Genomic DNA, 12,836 nt, shown 5'->3' with positions numbered 1-12,836 from the left:
ATGTTGTCAGAATGGATGAAGAAGCTCCAGCGCAGAAGATAGAGAGGCTATTCTACGTTCGGCTAGTGGAAAAAATATTCTGTCATAGCCAATTAAAGTATGTAAGTAAGCCTATCTTAGACTTCCGAATCTTTATAAAGTCGGTAATGTTCGTTAGGCTGTATTGAGTTTCCATTACCTGTACGGCCTGATGTTTCAATACTAGGATCTTTGTCTACCTTAGTCTTCCAAATCTTAAGTAAATGGGCTTCTTGGGAGTAGGTGATGGTACCATCATCGGCTCCCTGTTCGTTAGGCTGTATTGAGACTCCTGTCGCTGCGCTGCCTAATGTTTCAATATTATGATACATATATACCTATCCTAGTTTTCCGAATCTTGAAGTCGGTGATGGTTTCGTCGTCGAGTCCTTGTTGGTAAGGCTGGGTTGGGTTTCTCGCCACTGCACTGCCAGATATTTCAGTATTAGGATCTTTGCTTGTCCTAGTCTTTCCAATATTGCGAGAGGCGGTGATTGTCTCGTCGTCAGCACGCCATGCCTTCAATCTTAGCCAAACTCGACACGCAGACTTCATCAATGCCAAACGCAAGGAGAGTTCTTTCTTCTCCCACTGGAAGAGCTCCCACTTCTCTGCGACCAAACCTTCGTTTTGCTTGCCCAAGAATCGCAACATGCGTTCCGTCGGAAATTTACCGCCCCAACCCATTATGAAGACCGTCGCCGTTCTGACCTGCGTATCTCTGACTGACGGCATCAGTACATTTCGCCGACGCAAACCGCAGCGTAAAGATGAACTCTCTATACTCGCAGCTCATCATTTGTAAGGGTGGACCCTCTACAGGGTTTCACACATGTTTGAAAATCCGATCGTTAATCAGATCCTCCACTTGGGACCGATGATCTGGTGGAATCCTACTGGATGCACTGCCCATATTAATGACTGCATAAGTCAACAGTCATCAATTACGGCCATAAGAGGGCGGCTCCTTACCATTCTCAGCGACCATCTTCCCCTTCCGTGATGGCTGTGGCCTTCTTTTGGAAGTCACAGTCCTCCATGTAGACTCAAGGGCTGGGGGCGCTTCCTTCGTTCCTATTCCGACTTTGTCTACCTTCCCAGCACACTGTCTGGAGTCTCCATTGAGGGATGACTGGCTTGGTATTCCAGAGTACTTAAAGGGGGAGCTCCTTTTCTTCTTCAGCATTTAAGCAGTGTAATAGTCTTCAGGAAATCTTATTATTTTCCCAGCTGCCGTAGAAGTGATTGGAATGTCGGTTCTATCCCTTCCAGCATCCTGCATTTTCGCCCCATTGCGCTGCCGGTACATACTCCTCTGATTCCCTTGTCGTGCCCCGAATCTCTTGCTCGGTCTGCTTGCGAGCTTAACAAAGCCATTGCTCACTTCTGCCGTCATCTCTCGATTCAATTGTGATGACAGTCTGAATCCGAGTCGGAAACACCACCTTTACGTAATGGGTGGGGACGAACTGTGCATCTCTCTGTTTTATCCTTCTCTTCCTCATTAAATAGTCTGAAGACTAGTTGTGTGCTTGAAGCATTACTCTCGAATACAGGTACAACGCACCCACACCTATAGGAATGGAGAACAACATGGTACGGTCTGACGCCTCTACCGCAGCTGTTGGGTCTTTGGAGTCCATTTCTAGCCTACTCCAAAAAAGCTTTAACATTTTTCGTAATAGGTAGTACCTATTCCTAGATATGGATATTTTTTCTTTGAGGAGCGAAATAATAAAAAACACATCCGCTTCACTCAACGGCTACAATAATCTTGCATTGGGGAAACTAATATTAAAAATTTTAGCTAACTCGGATAATAATTGCGCCTTCTAGGGGCTCAAGAAGTCAAATCGGTTCACATGGCTGCTATATCTAATCATTGACCGATCTAGCATATTTACAATCCCTAATGGCCTACATCTAAAAGAAATATTAGTGCAAAGTATAGCAAAGCTGATAACGTGATTTCTACAGACGGATGGGCAGATGGGCAGGCTAGATCGATTTAAGATGCCACGACGATCATGAGTGTATATATATACAAAAGAAATGACTACATAATTGTACTCCAACCGATGGTAGCGACTTAAAAGATTGCGCCTCTTATGAACTTGAAACGGTGATTCATATATACGGCGGCTTAATATAGGTATAGTCCGATGTAGACGACGATGGAGAAAACATATTATCGGAGATAAGAATTGCTAGATGTTGCAAGCGAAATGACAAATTGAGTATACCACTTGTCCTATGGCGGTGCCTATAATAATGAAATGTAAAGGAGCTGAGCGGAAAAAACTTAGCCGCTCCTGATCCTTGTTAAGCACTGTCTCAGTTGATTCATTATATCTAAAACTCGTGATCCAGAATTTTATTTGCTTTGTTTAATGACACATGGGTAGATACTTTTGAATTAATAATATAATAAAAGAACTTTATTCGTTGGTCTTCAAAAATATATTAGTTTGTTGGAAATGATAAGCATAACTTACCTACTTCGGGAATAAGGAAGCAGCCAATATCTTGAATGGAATTCCAACTATTTTCTATATTGGTTGATATATGATTTGTTTGAATTTTAAAATTTTAATAATTATTATGTTTATGTGCCTCTGCTTATTGTCAATTTATTGTTTGAAAACCTTTTGGCAGCAATGCTCTCTCTACCGACTATCAAATACTTGTTCCTAGCTAGCGTAGGACGCAGTCTGTTTCCATGGACACGATGAGGACAATTCACCCCAAATAGACTGGGTGTTAAAGTTGACGTTGGCCTCTCAGTTCACTGACACCCACCTGATAGTTTCACAAAAACGACGGTCAAACGACCAGGTGCAAGTCCTTGTGGCATTCCGTTTTACTCTCCGTCCTTATGGTCTATGGCATTGTTTTTTTTAATAGTTCGTCGATGCTTTCCCCTTCGCGGTCCTGCATTCCAAACGGGGTTGCTACGTTCGTCCATCTTTTCGCTTCTGTCGTTTCTTCCAGTTTGTGTTAATGTGATTGAGGCAGGACGCTTTCAAGTTCGGTTGTGCGTGAGGCGGTGTGTGTATGTGTGAATTGAGGGAAGGAAGGGCTTACTAATGGCTAGATCCGTCCAAAAAGTCTTGGCAACGTTTTTACTGGTGCTAGTAACGGTTTTGGTTGTTGTGGTATCGGTGTTGTACGTAGCTCTTCTTGATAAAAGAGTCGGATTTCATTAAAATAAGTGCCCAAATGAAATGAAAAATTTTATAATCGTAAATTACATTGAAAAACTCAAAATATTGCAAGTTAAACGAAAAAATTATACATATCTAGATTCTATTGAGCGGATTGGGCATTATTAATTAATATTTTCTGAAAGAAAAGGCACATAAAACAAAATGAAAGAAGAAAAAATCAACCCATTTCCCCTCTTTCTCCACATTTTTCGGGGGTTAGTGCGAAAAGCGTTATTCTTGTGCCAATTGTAGGTGAATCAATAGAGCAATTCACCAACTACTGTGGTGGGACGGACGTTCGAGACTTTTTCGGCTTCTGCGGTGTCCATTTTGTCGTCGGGTTTCTTAGTTAAATTTAATGACCATAATTTATTAAAGGCTGTTTCATACGAAAGAGTGCCCGATAAGTGTGAATGGTGACATACAAAATGAAATTGGTTCGATTCTGAAAATTTTATGATTTTTTATAAGTGAATGACTAGTGTATTGTGCAAGTGTATGTGTAAGATGGTTTCTTATTAAAGATTTATTTCGATGAACATTTTCGGTTGTAGAGTCATTTGGCAATTTTTATGCTTTTATTTAAATATGTATACTATACTTACTTTGTAAAATCTAATGAAATTGAGAGCAGCCTGCCAATTAAAAGAAGCTCAAACTAAACGATTTGGCGAAATTGCATCCTTCTATGGTGAGAAATACTTAAATTATATATTTGTAGTTGTTGTTAAACATGTCTTCTTTACGAAATATTCTACACAATTTTTATACCCACCACCATAGGAAAGGAGGTATATTCATTTAGTCATTCCGTTTGCAACACTTCGAATTATCAATTTCCGACCCTACAAAGTATACATATTTCGGATCGTCGTAAAATTCTAATACGATATAACGATGTCCGTGTCCCTGTCCGTCCGTCTGTTGTAATCACTCTACAGCCTTCAAAATTGAGATATTGAGCTAACATTTGGCACAGATACGTCTTTTTGATGCGCGCTGGTTAATCGGTCAAATTGGATATAGCTGCTATATAGACCGATTTGCCGACAAAGGGTCTGAAGCCCATAAATGCTTTATTATACCCACCACCGAAGGATGGGGGTATATTCATTTAGTCATTCCGTTTGCAACACATCGAAATATCCATTTCCGACCCTATAAAGTATATATATTCTTGATCAGCGTAAAAATCTAAGACGATCTAGACATGTCCGTCCGTCTGTCCGTCTGTCTGTTGAAATCACGCTACAGTCTTTAAAAATAGAGATATTAAGCTGAAATTTTGCACAGATTCTTTTCTTGTCCATAAGCAGGTTAAGTTCGAAGATGGGCTATGTCGGACTATATATTGATATAGCCCCCATATAGACCGATGCGCCGATTTAGGGTCTAAGGCCCACAAAAGCCACATTTATTATCCGATTTTGCTGAAATTTGGGACAGTGAGTTGTGTTAGGCCCTTCGACATCCTCCGTCAATTTGGCCCAGATCGGTCTAGATTTGGATATAGCTGCCATATAGACCGATCCTCCGATTTAGGGTCTTAGGCCCATAAAAGCCACATTTATTATCCGATTTTGCTGAAATTTGGGACAGTGAGTTGTGTTAAGCCCTTTGATATCCTCCGTCAATTTGGCTCAGATCGGTCTAGATTTTGACCGATGCCATATAGACCGATCCTCCGATTTGGGGTCTTAGGCCCATAAAAGCCACATTTATTATCCGATTTTGCTGAAATTTGGGACAGTGAGTTGTGTTAGGCCATTCGACATCCTCCGTCAATATGGCTCAGATTTGGATATAGCTGCCATATAGACCGATCCTCAAATTTAGGGTCTTAAGCCCATAAAAGCCACATTTATTAGCCGATTTTGCTATGATTTGAGACAGTGAATTGTGTTAGGCCCTACAACGTCTTTCGTCAATTTGGCTCAGATCGGTTCACATTTGGATATAGCTGCCATATAGACCGATCCTCCGATTTAGGGTTATATGCTCATAAAAGCTACATTTATTATCCGATTTTGCTGAAATTTGGGACAGTGCGTTGTTTTAGGCCCTCCGACGTCCTCTGTGAATTTGGATCAGATCGGTCCAGATTTGGATATAGCTGCCATATAGACCGATCCTCCGATTTGGGGTCTTAGGCCCATAAAACACGCATTTATTGTCCGATGTCGCCGAAGTTTGGGACAGTGAGTTAAGTTAAGCCCCTTGACATACTTCTGCATTATCGCACTGATCGGTCCAGATTTGGATATAGCTGGGGTTTTAGGTTTTGGGGCCATAAAAAGTGCATTTATTGTCCGATGTTGCCGAAATTTGGGGCAAAGAGTTAAGTTAAGCCCCTCCACATATTTCTGCTATGGGACATAAGTTATGAGTTTTGCACCGGATTTTGACGAAAGGTGGTTTACATATATAGCCGAGGTGGTGGGTATCCAAAGTTCGGCCCGGCCGAACTTAACGCCTTTTTACTTGTTTTTTATCCGATTTCGCTGAAATTTTAAACAGTGAGTAGTTTTAGGCTCCCCGACATTTTACCTAAATATGGTTTAGATCGGCTTATATTTGGATATATCTGCTATATAGACCGATCTCCCGATAAAGATTCTGAAGCCCATAAAAGCTTTATTTTTTGTCCGATTTCTCTGAAATTTGAAACAATGAGAGTTTTAGGCCTTCCGACATCTTACCTAAATATGGTTCAGATCGGACTATATTAAGATATATCTGTCATATAGACCAATATCCCGATAAGGAGTCTAAACCCGATTAATGTTTTATTTTTATTTCGATTTCGTTGAAATTTTAAACAGTGAATAGTTTTAGGCCTTCCGACATCTGACCCAAATATGGTTTAGGTCGGCCTATATTTGCGTTGTAACAGCTGTAAGTATTTGCTTGATTCTATTTGATTATTAGTTGATTATTGGAGACGAATGGGCCATATATGTATGTCCCATTTCGTATTTTCGAAAATTTAAGATAATGGGATATTGCATATACGGAACAGCATTTTTACCATTTTGGCGACACCTTACTTAGTAAATAGAATCATTCCAATAACATGCAATAAAATTAAAACTTTTTCGAGCGGTAAATTCTTTAACCTCGGTGGGTTTACATTGCGGTTTGTTATTAACAATAAAAGTCTAAAATTAATAAAAAATATCGTTGAAATTGGGACAAGACAACAGTGTATTTTACACTCATAGAAAAAAGTCAGCTGATAATAGCAGACACTGCCTGTTAACTGTAAGTAGCTAATTTTGCTGCTATTACAGCATGAGTTTTGCTGTGAAAGCAAAATGTTGCAATTTCAGACCAGCACGCTGCTTGCTAAAAAGCCAGTTGCTTGCTGAAAATGTCTGCTGCTCCATTTACGAAGGGATTGTTAGGGAAGGGAGTGAAGATAAAGTCCTCGAGTTAAAGTCTCGCTCTTGTCTTGGCTAAACGACTTATACAGAAAGTTAAAGTCTCGTATATAACTGTTATTAAAAAGACTTTAACTGTGAAGATAAAGTCCTCACCTAAAGTCTTGTTGAATAGTGTTATAAAAATAATTTTGTACGCGGGCTGTGTAAACATTTTAGAATGCATTTGGATTCTGAAAAAAAAATCAAAAACACCAATTTGGTCAGTTGAGCCTCAGGCAGCCCACATCCGGCCAATTTTGTGGATATAATAGCTCTATTTCGAATTTATTTTGTATGGGCCATATAAGGTCTTGTGAAAAGCTTTCTAAAAATGTTTAATTACTTGTTTCACTCATTTCGGATATGAAAAAAGTGGAACTCCTTCTAACTGCTAGTGCGGGACACACACACAGAAGGTGTTCTATAGTCTATTCTTCTTCGATGTCCTCACAGATTCTGCAAAAGTCGTTGCTGGTAACCTAAAGCCTGTCAGCATTTTTTCCGATTTGACAGTGACCTGTCATGACGGACACAATGACTGAGACGTCTGTTCTAGCCAATGAGAGCAGGCGTCGTTGGCGGACATGCTAACCTTTGCGCTACGGTGGCCGTCAAAATGGACATTTTAATACCGTCAGCTGTTCGCGTGAGACCACCTTCATTAATCCATCTTGTTGTCCTCCGAACGAAAATCCGATTTTGAAGGAAAAGGTGTCATTGAGAAACAAACAAAAATTGTAAAATTTAATGATCTCGCCCTAACAGGCAAAAAACTTGAAGGATGAAAGGTTCGGCAGAGCCCGGCCAGGATTCGAACACGGGCACACGGAGCAACAGCGAGAGCCGTTGCCGTTGTCTTAGCGTTCGAAGCCATCAATACAACTTCCAACAGATGAATAAAATCATGTGTGGTACGGAAGAAGTGTAATTTACCACAGACAGAATATCTGCCATTACACAAAAATAAATGCATTGGAAAAAGTACAGCTAATAAGCAGGGTTGTCGAGCTTGGTTAATGTGGTAATTGTATCATAGATGCGTTTTCGAATCGTATTCAAATACAATATACCAACGCACGGCCCTTGAAGCCATCACACCTAATATGGTTGAGAAATCTTCTAACCAAAGACGAAACGCGTCCCATAGTGGTTGATGTGTGTTGCTATCTTTGGCTTTCCTTTTTCATTTGCATCTCCGATCATTAAGCTCGTCTCGAAAGAGAAACAAACAAAAATTGGGAAAGATGTCCGGTAAAAATTGCATTCAACTTTTGCCGTATATGGTTGTAATTTTCATCATGTCTTTATAAGTCCTAAAGCTTTCCTAATTTATTCGAGATAAAATAAGAAAAGGTGGCAAAACTAGAAATCAGAAATACGAAGAGATTTCCACGTTATTGCAGCTGTAAACCTTTTTCTTTCTTTGCCCACTAATTTTTACTCTGTAGATGAAATCAATAAATAATTAATGTCAAATGACCTAGCGACAACTTACGGTGGGTGTTAAGATCTCTTCATTGTAATCTTTTTATAGTAAAAACATTTTTTTGGAAGAAAATCAATAGTTCAAAATGTAAATTTTAAAATTTTTTAAAAAATATTTCACTGTGTCCAACTCGTTGGTCAAAGCATCCAGAACTAATAAATTTCTACTAGAATCAATGCTGCTTGCTATTGACTGATAGATTTCGATCCTAACTCACTAAGAGCTCCCTATCAATTGCCTTTAATACTGTAATGTGAAATTCCAAGGAAAAAATAGTTTAATTTGAAAGCCAGTAAGGAAAGGCAAAAGTCGGGCGTTGCCGACTTTATAATACCCTGCACCCACCCTATAATACACCTCGGCAGGTGTATCCAGATAGATTAGTAAAATCCCCGTATCAGTTCCCGTATTACAGCAAATCGGAAGAACAAATATATGGGAGCTATATCCAAATCTGAACCGATTTCTATAATAATAACTTTTATAAGAAAATCTTTCCTGCCGAATTTCGAGAGAATCGATTAACAAATGACTATTTTATTGCATTATTACTGCAATTCGGACGAACATATATATGGAAGCTATATCCAAGTCTGGACCGATTTTTTCCAGTTTCAATAGGCTTCGTCTCTGGCCCGAAAAACATGCCCATACCAAATTTGAAAACGATCGGATGAAAATTGCGACCTGTAGTTTGTACACAAATTAACAAGGACAGACAGACGGACGGACAGACAGACAGACGGACATAGCTAAATCGAATCAGAAAGTAATTCTGAGTCGATCGATATATCAATGGGTGTTACAAACAAATGTGGTGTAGAGTATAATGACTGTGATATAAGGTAATTTTTTTGGGCGAAATTTGGCAATTTTTTTACCCTCCACCAAAGGATGGGGGTGTACTAATTTCGTCATTCTGTTTGTAACTCCTCGAAATATTCGCCTAAGACCCCATAAAGTATATATATTCTTGATCGTCATTACATTTTAAGTCGAACTAGCCATGCCCGTCCGTCTGTCTCTCACGCTAACTTTCGAAGGAGTAAAGCTAGCAGCTTAAAATTTTGCACAAACACTTCTTATTATTGTAGGTCGGTTAAGATTGCAAATGGGCTATATCGGTCCACGTTTTAATATAGCTGCCATATAAACCGATCTGGGATCTTGACTTCTTGAGCCGCTAGAGGGCACAATACTTATTCGATTTGGCTGAAATTTTGCATGAGATGTTTTATAATGACTTCACATAACTGTGCTGAGTATGGTTGAAATCGGTCCATAACATGATATAGCTGTCATATAAACCTATCTGGGGTCTTGACTTCCTGAGCGTTTACAGTGCGCAATTCCTATCCGATTTGGCTGAAAATTTGCACGACGTGTTTTGTTATGACTTCCAACAACTGTCTTAAGAATAGTTCAAATCGGTCCATAACCTGATATAGATGGCACATAAACCGATCTGGGGTCTTGACTTCTTGAGTCACTAGAGGACGCAATTATTGTGTTTTGTTTTAACTTTCAACAACTGTGCTAAGAATAGTTCAAGTCGGTCCATAACCTGATATAGCTGCCCTATAAACCGATCTGGGATCTTGACTTCTTGAGCCTCTTAAGGGCGCAAGTATTATCCGATTTGGCTGAAATTTTGTACAACGACATCTCTCATGACCTATAACATACGTGTCGAATATGGCATGAATCGGTTTATAGCCTAATACAGCTCCTCAATAAACCGATCTCCCTATATTACTTCTTCAGCCCCTAAAGTGCGCAATTCTTACTAGATTTGGCTGAAATTTTACACAATGAATTCTACTATGGTCTCCAATATTCAGTTTGATTTATGGTCCGAAATGAACCATAACTTGATATTGTTCCAATAACATAGCAAGTCTTTTCTTTTATCCTTTGTTTGCCTAAAAAGAGATGCCGTTGCAAGAGCTCGATAAATGCTATCCATGGTGGAGGGTATAAAAGATTCGGCCCGGCCGAACTTAGCACGCTTTTACTTGTTTTCATTCAAATATATCAAAAAAAAAATCTCAAAACTCTTGGAGTGAGATTTCTGGAATCCATTTTAGTGTCTTGTTGCATTTGATGGTTTGTTGCATTAAAAAAATAAATTTTTGGCGATAGGTCAGCAGGTGCTTTTTTATCCCAATTTTATTAAATCCACATTTTTTCGCTAAATGGTTATAAAATATGTGTTTATTGTGGCTTAGGAAATAAAAAGAAGATTTTTTATTTTTTCAAAAATGTTTACAATTTTTTTTCTTTTTAAATATTCTTAAAAAAATTGTCGCAAAAGGAATTAAAAAAGTAACTGCGTCAACATAAACGTTCTAAATTATGAATCGAGGGTCAAGTGTAATGGGTTAAATTTTTGCCTTTAAAAATATTTATTAAAAATTGTTAATAGAAAATATTTTAGGAAAATGTTTGCATTTGAAAAGATGTTATTGAAATTTATCAAAATCTTTCTTTTAGAAAAAATAATTTCGAGGATGCCCGGGCCTGAGCAACATTTTGCCTTTAAACATACATATTTCATTGAAATTTTGCACTTACAAAAAATTTCTTTCGAGTTTTTTCTTTACATAGAAAATCTTTCATTTTGTATTTTATTTTGTTATATTTCATTTTGTTTTTATTTGGGACAGAAAAGCATAAAAAAATTAAAATTGTATTGTCCGCAAAATACATTGATCAGGCGCAATATATTTCATTGAAATTTGGCATTATAAATTAATAATACCTCTTTAGAGAATTTATTACTGAAATAAAGTCTTTAGAAAAAAACATTAAAATGTAATTTTTAGAAAAATATTGTCTTTAGGAAAAATTTAAATGAAATTACGCGTAAAATAAAAATATTACGCTGAAATTTTCTGTTTAGAAAAAATTTGTTAAAGGAAAAATCCATTTAATTATGTTTAGAAAAAAATTTCATTAAAATCTCGAACTTAAGAAAATAAAATTTGGTTGGTCCTGGTCTGATCAAAATTTTCTCTCTGTAAAATATTATAAATATAAAGTTTTACTAAAATTTTGTGTTTAAAATAAATTTAACTTAATTTTTTTCTATAGACACATTAATTTCGGGATGGGTTCGGGCCCGTGGGCCCCCCTCCCTGGATACGTCCCTGGTTATTAGTATTTTAGCTGATGCCAAAACCATAGTTTCATGTTTCTTCTTAACGCTTCAGTTATTTCCATTTTTAGGAGAAATAACTACTGTTCTGGCAATCTGCTATTTTGAATCACAAAAACGATTCTTGTATGTATACTATAGTTTATATCAGCCGTATTCACAAAAAATTCAAACAGGTTTATAAAACGAAAATGGTTAAAATGTTCCTTTTTTGTATTCACAAAAGCCATATACATTCAAAACTTTACAAAGTATATTCCAGAAGAAAATTGACACTAAGTCAACAAGACACCAAGCTATCTTCGACCCAACCCACAACAATTCTTTCCTTCTTTTCAGCTTTCTATGTAGTATGTTATCTTCTTTAAAAATAAAAATTTAATTATAATTCTGGGTCTCACATATGATTAATTCTTTTTGAAACCAAATTTACATCTACGGGCCCAAGGATAGAAATATCCGATGCCTCTAAATGTTTCAACATTACAACGACAACGACACTGACACTGACCTTCTGCGCATATTTAATGAAACTATTAACCATTTACCTGTTGACCTTAATGCTCCATTTATTGGACTAACTAATGATGGAGTTATTATTGGGGGCAACGAATTACTGCCGGTCATATTTACCTTTCGGTTATGTTAATTGCCAATCAAGGACATGTGTTAAGTTGAAATTTTGTAGCAAACACATTTACTTACATTCATGACCCCTCAACATACGTTTATATAATAAATCAAAACTGAACTTCCTGTCGAGCCGTATCTTGAGTACCCCCCACCGTGGATTTTGCTGGACTCAGTTCATAAGGACTGCACGTACCAAATTTCAACTAATTCTGATAAAATTGATTCGTGTGGAGGATCAATAAGCGAAAACTTGCTCAGTTTCTATGGGTCTATATCAGCAACATTAGGTGTGAGTGTGGAAAGCAGTTAATGTATTTGACGTATCAATTTTTAGCCAACTAAAATGCCCCAAAAAGTCAAAACGGGACACCGGTATATTTGGTGTTAGTGCTGGAGGCCTTAGATACCATATTTCAGCTAAATCTTGCAAACATTTAGGTTAGCTTGAAAAGAGTGTGCGGATATTAATCCGCCTTGGGGCACTCTGGACATACATCTAAACTAGTAATCGGATTGTTGTGCGCTCTTAATACTAAAAAGTAACCTAAAAAATTTTAGTCAGGAACATTTGGCAAAAATTTGGATAAATAAATTTAAGGGGCTCAATGAGGATTTTATGGACCTACGGTAGCTGGGCAGGAGAGATCGGTTCATATGGCAATTACACCTTTACAATCTACATTAATTACACGCAAAAAAACGAGTTCGTTTCACATTAATGAAATATTCGACAAGTAAACTTTTTTTTATGAAAAACCTTGGACTATGTTTACGATGAAAGTACATGTTTTTTGCGATACAAACTTTTAAGAATTTTGTGACAAATATAAAGGTTTTTTACCTTGAAAATTCATTTTGTTCTTGAACATGTTATTCGGGATTTCAAGTAGTTTTAATTTATTTATAATTGAACG

At 37.6% G+C, this 12,836-nt stretch overlaps 2 protein-coding genes across 6 annotated transcripts in view; one reads left to right on the top strand and one right to left on the bottom strand.

Annotated features, from left to right (window-relative positions):
* LOC106081150 (dynein regulatory complex subunit 3) overlaps positions 1-3,939 on the bottom strand; it is a 73,935-nt gene extending 69,996 nt beyond the window's left edge. The window contains exon 1 of one of the 3 annotated variants that reach the window (XM_013242932.2): positions 3,830-3,939. The gene's annotated coding sequence lies outside the window, so the exon portion shown is untranslated. Of the gene's footprint in view, positions 1-2,513; positions 2,836-3,829 lie in introns of those variants that run through there. The other 2 variants (XM_013242930.2, XM_013242931.2) reach the window with 2 other exon arrangements.
* Positions 2,835-12,836, top strand: part of LOC106081149 (uncharacterized) — a 76,332-nt gene continuing 66,330 nt past the window's right edge. Inside the window, exons 1-2 of one of the 3 annotated variants that reach the window (XM_013242927.2) lie at positions 2,835-2,853; positions 3,603-3,915. The gene's annotated coding sequence lies outside the window, so the exon portion shown is untranslated. Of the gene's footprint in view, positions 2,854-2,913; positions 3,261-3,307; positions 3,916-12,836 lie in introns of those variants that run through there. The other 2 variants (XM_013242926.2, XM_013242929.2) reach the window with 2 other exon arrangements.

The sequence above is a fragment of the Stomoxys calcitrans genome, chromosome 3 (assembly GCF_963082655.1).
Source record: "Stomoxys calcitrans chromosome 3, idStoCalc2.1, whole genome shotgun sequence".
Classification (NCBI taxonomy): domain Eukaryota; kingdom Metazoa; phylum Arthropoda; class Insecta; order Diptera; family Muscidae; genus Stomoxys; species Stomoxys calcitrans.
Note: the sequence above shows the minus strand (reverse complement) of the source record. Positions and strands in the feature narration are given on the sequence as shown.